Consider the following 6,186-nt stretch of genomic DNA (forward strand, 5'->3'; position numbering starts at 1 on the left):
TCGTGCCTCATCGGCTCAGGGTTCTTCTATGCCGAGCGCATCTGCTAGTCACTCCGGTGCGAGGGGTTCCCTTCAGTCCCTTTCTCCAGCACCTGGGAGTTGTTATGAGTGTGGCGAGATAGACCACATGTGGAGGCAATGTCCTCCTCGTGTTGCTAGTTCATCCTAGCAGAGGGGTCAGTCTTCGGCTTCAGCGCCAGTTTCTTCACCACTACCCGCTCAGCCAGCTAGGGGTGGAGGTTAGTTAGTTAGGGGTCGACCCAGAGGGGAAGGTTGATTAGGGGCGGTCAGGCCCGTTTTTATGCACTCCCAGGCAAACCCGATGCTATTACTTCAGATAATGTTATCACAAGTATTGTTTCAGTCTGTCACAGAGATGCCTTTGTATTATTTGATCCCGGTTCTACCTTTCTTATGTGTCATCATATTTTGCTCGTTATTTGGGTACGCCCCGTGAGTTTCTTGCTTTACTTGTTCATGTATCTACCCCGGTGGGAGATATTATTATTGTAGACCGTGTGTACCGGTCATATGTGGTGACTATTGGGGGTCTAGAGACCCGAGTGGATCTATTACTATTGAGCATGGTGGATTTTGACGTTATTTTGGGCATGGATTGGTTATCTCCGTGTCGTGATATTCTGGACTGTCATTCTAAGACAGTCACATTGGCTATGTCGGGTGTGCCACGGATCGAGTGGTGAGGTCTGACTGATTACGTTCCTAGTAGAGTGATCTCTTTCTTGAGAGCCCAGCGTATGGTTGGGAAGGGTTATCTTTCATACCTAACATTTGTGAGGGATGTTGGAGCTGAGACACTCAGTATTGATTCTGTTTCAATTGTGAGGGATTTTCCCGATGTGTTTCCTGCAGACCTGTCGGGCATGCCACCGGACAAGGATGTTAATCTTTGTATTGACCTGGTGTCGGGACGCAACCCATTTCTATTTCGCCATATCGTATGGCACCAGCGGAGTTGAAGGAATTGAAGTATTAACTTCAGGAACTCCTAGATAAGAGGTTCATTCGGCCTAGTGTGTCACCTTGGGGTGCGCCGGTTCTATTTGTGAAGAAGAAGGATGATACAATGAGAATGTGCATTAATTATAGGCAATTGAACAAGGTAACAATTAAGAACAAGTACCCTTTGCCTCGCATTGATGATTTATTTGACCAACTTCAGGGAGCGAGGGTGTTCTCCAAGATTAATCTCCGTTCAGGTTATCACTAGTTGAAGATCAAGGACTCGGATATTCTTAAGACGGCTTTCAGGACCCGATATGGTCATTATGAGTTCTTGGTGATGTCTTTTGGGCTGACTAATGCCCCAATAACGTTCATGCATTTGATGAACAGCGTGTTCCGGACGTATCTCGATTCATTCGTCATAGTCTTCATTGATGATATTCTTGTGTATTCGCGTAGTCAGGAGGAGCACGCAGGGCATTTGAGAGTTGTATTGCAGAGATTAAGGGAGGAGAAGCTTTATGCAAAATTCTCCAAGTGTGAGTTTTGGCTTGGTTTAATGGCTTTCTTGGGGCACGTGGTGTCCAGCGAGGGTATTCAGGTTGATCCGAAGAAGATAGAGGCAGTTCAGAGTTGGTCCAAACCATCCTCAGCCACAGAGATTTGCAGTTTTCTTAGTTTGGCAGGCTATTGTCATCGGTTTGTTCAGGGATTCTCATCTATCGCATCGGCCTTGACCAAGTTGACTTAGAATGGTGCTACATTTGTATGGTCGGACGAGTGTGAGGAGAGCTTTCAGAAGCTCAAGACAGCTTTGACCACAACTCCAGTGTTGGTTTTACCATCAGTTTCAGGTTCATATACCATGTATTGTGATGTTTCGAGAGTTGAGATTGGTTGTATATTGATGCAGGAGGGTAGAGTTATAGCTTATGCTTCTTGTCAATTGAAGCCCCATGAGAAGAAATACCCCGTTCATGATTTGGAGTTGGCTGCCATAGTTCATGCATTGAAGATTTGAAGGAATTACTTGTATGGCGTATCTTGTGAGGTGTTCACTGATCATCGCAGTCTTCAACATTTTTTCAAGCAAAAGGATATTAATTTGAGGCAGCGGAGATGGTTGGAGTTGCTTAAGGATTATGATATCACGATATTGTACCATCCGAGAAAGGCCAATGTGGTGGCCGATACTTTGAGCCGAAAGGCAGTGAGTATGGAGAGTTTGGCATATATTCCAGTTGGGGAGAGACCTTTTGCAGTTGATTTTCAAGCCTTGGCCAATCGGTTTGTGAGATTAGACATTTCGTAGCCCAGTCGGGTATTGGCGTGTGTGGTTTCTCGGTCTTCATTATATGATCGCATCAGAGAGTGCCAGTATGATGATCCGCATTTTCTTGTCCTTAAGGATAGATTTCAACATGATGATGCTAGATATGTGACCATAGGTGATGATGGGGTGTTGAGGACGTAGGGCCGGATTGCATGCCCAATGTGGATGGGCTTCGGGAGTTGATTCTAGAGGAGGCCCATAGCTCGCGGTATTCCATTCATCCGTGTGCCGCGAAGATGTATCAGGATTTGAAGTAGCACTATTGATGGAGATGAATGAAGAAAGATATTGTGGGATTTATAGCTCAGTGTCTCAATTGTCAGCAGGTGAAATATGAGCACCAGAGACCGGGTGGCTTGCTACAACAGATGGATATTCCTGACTGGAAGTGGGAGAGAATCACTATGGACTTTGTTATTGGACTTCCATGGACTTTGAGGAAGTTTGATTCTATTTGGGTAATTGTGGATCGGCTGACCAAGTCCGCGCACTTCATTCCTGTGTGTACTACCTATTCTTCAGAGCGATTGGCAGCGATTTATATCAGGGAGATTGTTTGTTTGCATGGCGTTCTGGTTTCCATCATTTCAGATAGAGGTACTTAGTTTACTTTGCAGTTTTGGAGAGCCGTGCATAGAGAGTTGGGTACTCAAGTTGAGTTGAGCACCAGCTTTTCATCCTCAGACGGACGGACAGTCTGAGCATGCTATTCAGATATTGGAGGACATGTTACGTGTTTGTGTTATTGATTTCGGAGGATCATGGGATGAGTTCCTACCGCTTGCAGAGTTTGCTCATAACAACAGCTACCGATTGAGTATTCAGATGGCTCCATATTAGGCTTTGTATGGGAGGCGGTGCAGATCTCCAGTTGGTTGGTTCGAGCCCGGTGAGGTCAAGCTATTGGGGACTGATTTGGTATAATATGCTTTGGAGAAGGTGAAGGTGATTCAGGAGAGGCTTCGCACAGCACAGTCGAGGCATAAGAGTTATGCTGATAGGAAGGTTCGAGATGTGTCCTACATGGTGGGCGAGAAGGTTCTGTTGAAGGTTTCACCCAAGTAGGGTGTTATGAGATTTGGGAAGAAAGGAAAATTAAGTCCTCGGTTCATTGGGCCTTTTGAGGTGATTCGGAGGATTGGGGAGGTGGCTTATGAGCTTGCTTTTCCACCCAGCTTGTCGAGTGTGCATCCGGTATTTCATGTTTTTATGCTCCGGAAGTATATTGGGGATCCGTCTTATGTTTTGGATTTCACCACGGTTCAGTTAGATGATAATCTGACCTATGATGTGGATCCAGCAACTATTTTGGGTCGTCAAGTTCGAAAGTTGAGATCAAAGGATATAGCTTCAGTGAAAGTGCAGTGAAGAGGTCGTCCCGTGGAAGAGTCTACCTGGGAGACCGAGCGGGATATGCGGAGCAGATATCCTCACCTATTCGAGGCTTCAGGTATGTTTTTTGACTCGTTCGAGGACGAACGTTTTTTTAAGTTGGGGTGGATGTTACGACCCGACCAGTTGTCTCATGAGTTACCGCTCTGTTTCCCCCCTTTCAGATTCTTTATGCTTCTTTATCCGTGTTTTTGTGGTATAGGGTTGGTCGAATCGAGTCCGGATTAAGTTTGGTGAAGTTTGAGACACTTAGTTTCTTTTAAGAAGGCTCAAGTTGAAAAAGTCAACCGTATGTTGACTTATGTGTTAGAAGGCTCGAAAGTGAGTTCCGATGGTTCGGTTAGTTTCGGGAGGTGATTTGTGAATTAGAAGCGCGATCGGAATGAGTTTTGGAGTTGTAGAAAAGATTTAAGCTTAAATTGGCGAAATTGATATTTTGGCGGTTCCGGTTGAAAGACGAGATTTTGATATAAGAGTCAGAATAGAATTTCGAGAGTGATAGTAGCTTCGTTGTGTCATTTGGGATGTGTGTGCAAAATTTTAGGTCATTCGGACGAGATTTGATAGACTTTTTGATCGAAAGCATAATTTAAGAGTTCTTGGAGTTCTTAGGCTTGAATCCTATGTTAAATTGGTGATTGATGTTGTTGTGAGCGTTCCGAAGTTTTGAACAAGTTTGAACGATGTCATGGGATGTGTTGGTACAATTGGTTTGAAGTTTCGGGAGTTTCGGGTAGGTTACGGGATGTTTTAGGCTGAAAATCATAGCTGTAGCAAGTCCAGAAGGGTTGCAGGCCTCGAAACCCACCCGCGCGGTCCACACAAAAAGAAGTGCGGCCGCGTTATATGCTGTGCGGACTGCACAAAATGAAGTGCGGCCACGGTAGGTGCTGTGCGGACCACACAAAATGCAGCGGGGCCGCGGTGGGGAACATTTCACTGGTCCTACTTCGGAAGCTCATATATTTTGATCTACAATGAATTTTAAGATGATTCAAATACGAAACGTGTAGCCCTTTGTGTCTAGTTTCTAACAAGGTAAAGATATTGCAATTTGGGCATCTGTAGCAAAATTCATAGCCAAAATACTAAAGCCTGTCACTGCAGAGGAAAGCCTGTGCGGCCGCGGTTATTTGTTTGCGGACCGCACTGGTTTTGTGTGGACCGCGGTCGATTTTGTGCGATCCGCGGAGGTGGAAATCTGTGGGGTACTCTATAAATACGAGGTTTTGGGTTTTGTTTTGATATTTTGACCTAGAGAGCTCAGATTTTGGCGATGTTTTGAAGGTTTTTCAAGAAATCCATCGGGGTAAGTGATTCTAACTCAGATTTGGCTAGAGTACATGAATCTATCATTTAATTCATGATTTGGGATGGAATTTGGGAAGAAAATTGTGAAATCTTTCAAAAATGTAAAATGATGATTTGAAGGACCAAATGATATCAGAATTGGATAATTTTCATATGGTTAGACTCATGAGAGTATAAGGATTCTAGTTTTGTGAATTTTGTCAAATTCCGAGATGTGGGCCCGGGGGTCGGGTTTGACCAATTTCTGGAAGTTTGTGGTAATTCGATTATTTTCACTTGGGCTTTGTTCTATTAGTATATTGTGTCATATTTGTTCTAATTTTGGATTAATTCGACGCGCGTGGAGGCCGATTCGAGGGGCAAAGGCGCCGCGAGTTAGAGATTTAGCTGGTTCGAGGTGAGTAATGATTGTAAATGATGTTCTGAGGGGTTGAAACCCCGGATTTGCACATCGTAGTGCTATATTGAGGTGAGACACACGCTTGATGACGAGCGTGGGGTCGTGTATTATTGGGGATTATAACTTGGTCCGTCATGACTAATGATCTTACCGCGTATTTGACTAAAACTTATATGTTATCATCATGATTTGAGCTGATTGCCATATTTGAGTTTCGTGCTAACTATTTAAACCCTTCAAGGATTTTTATTACTATTTCCTCACTGTTTTGACATATTAATTGAACTCAATCATGTTATTTTCCACTGTTTTACTACTCAGCTATTTTTACTCCGTTGTGAGACTTAAATGATATTTTAAATGATGTTTTGGGCTGAGAAATACTGTTTTACTAATGCCCGAAGGACTTGTGAGTATTTTTGACTGGGTAAGGCCGGGGGCCTAGTTGTGAGGAAACACTGATACTGATTTGAGGCCGAGGGCCTGAGATATGTACGCCATGAGGTGGCTTGTTCATATTATTTATGAGGCCTAGGGCCTGAGATATATACGCCATGAGGTGGCTTGATTGATATGAGGCCGAGGGCCTAGATTTGATGCCACGAGATGGTTTGATATTGCGCTTGGGCCGTAAGGGGCCCCTCCCGGAGTCTGCACACCCCTAGTGAGCGTGAGTACCCATTGTGATGTGAGATTGAGCCCGAGGGGCGAAAATTGTTGATACTGTGCCCGAGAGGCGAACTTCTATATGTTTACTTTATCATAATTGTTTGTCAATTACTTA

This window comes from Nicotiana tabacum, chromosome 18, assembly GCF_000715075.1.
Source record: "Nicotiana tabacum cultivar K326 chromosome 18, ASM71507v2, whole genome shotgun sequence".
NCBI classification, from domain to species: Eukaryota; Viridiplantae; Streptophyta; class Magnoliopsida; order Solanales; family Solanaceae; genus Nicotiana; species Nicotiana tabacum.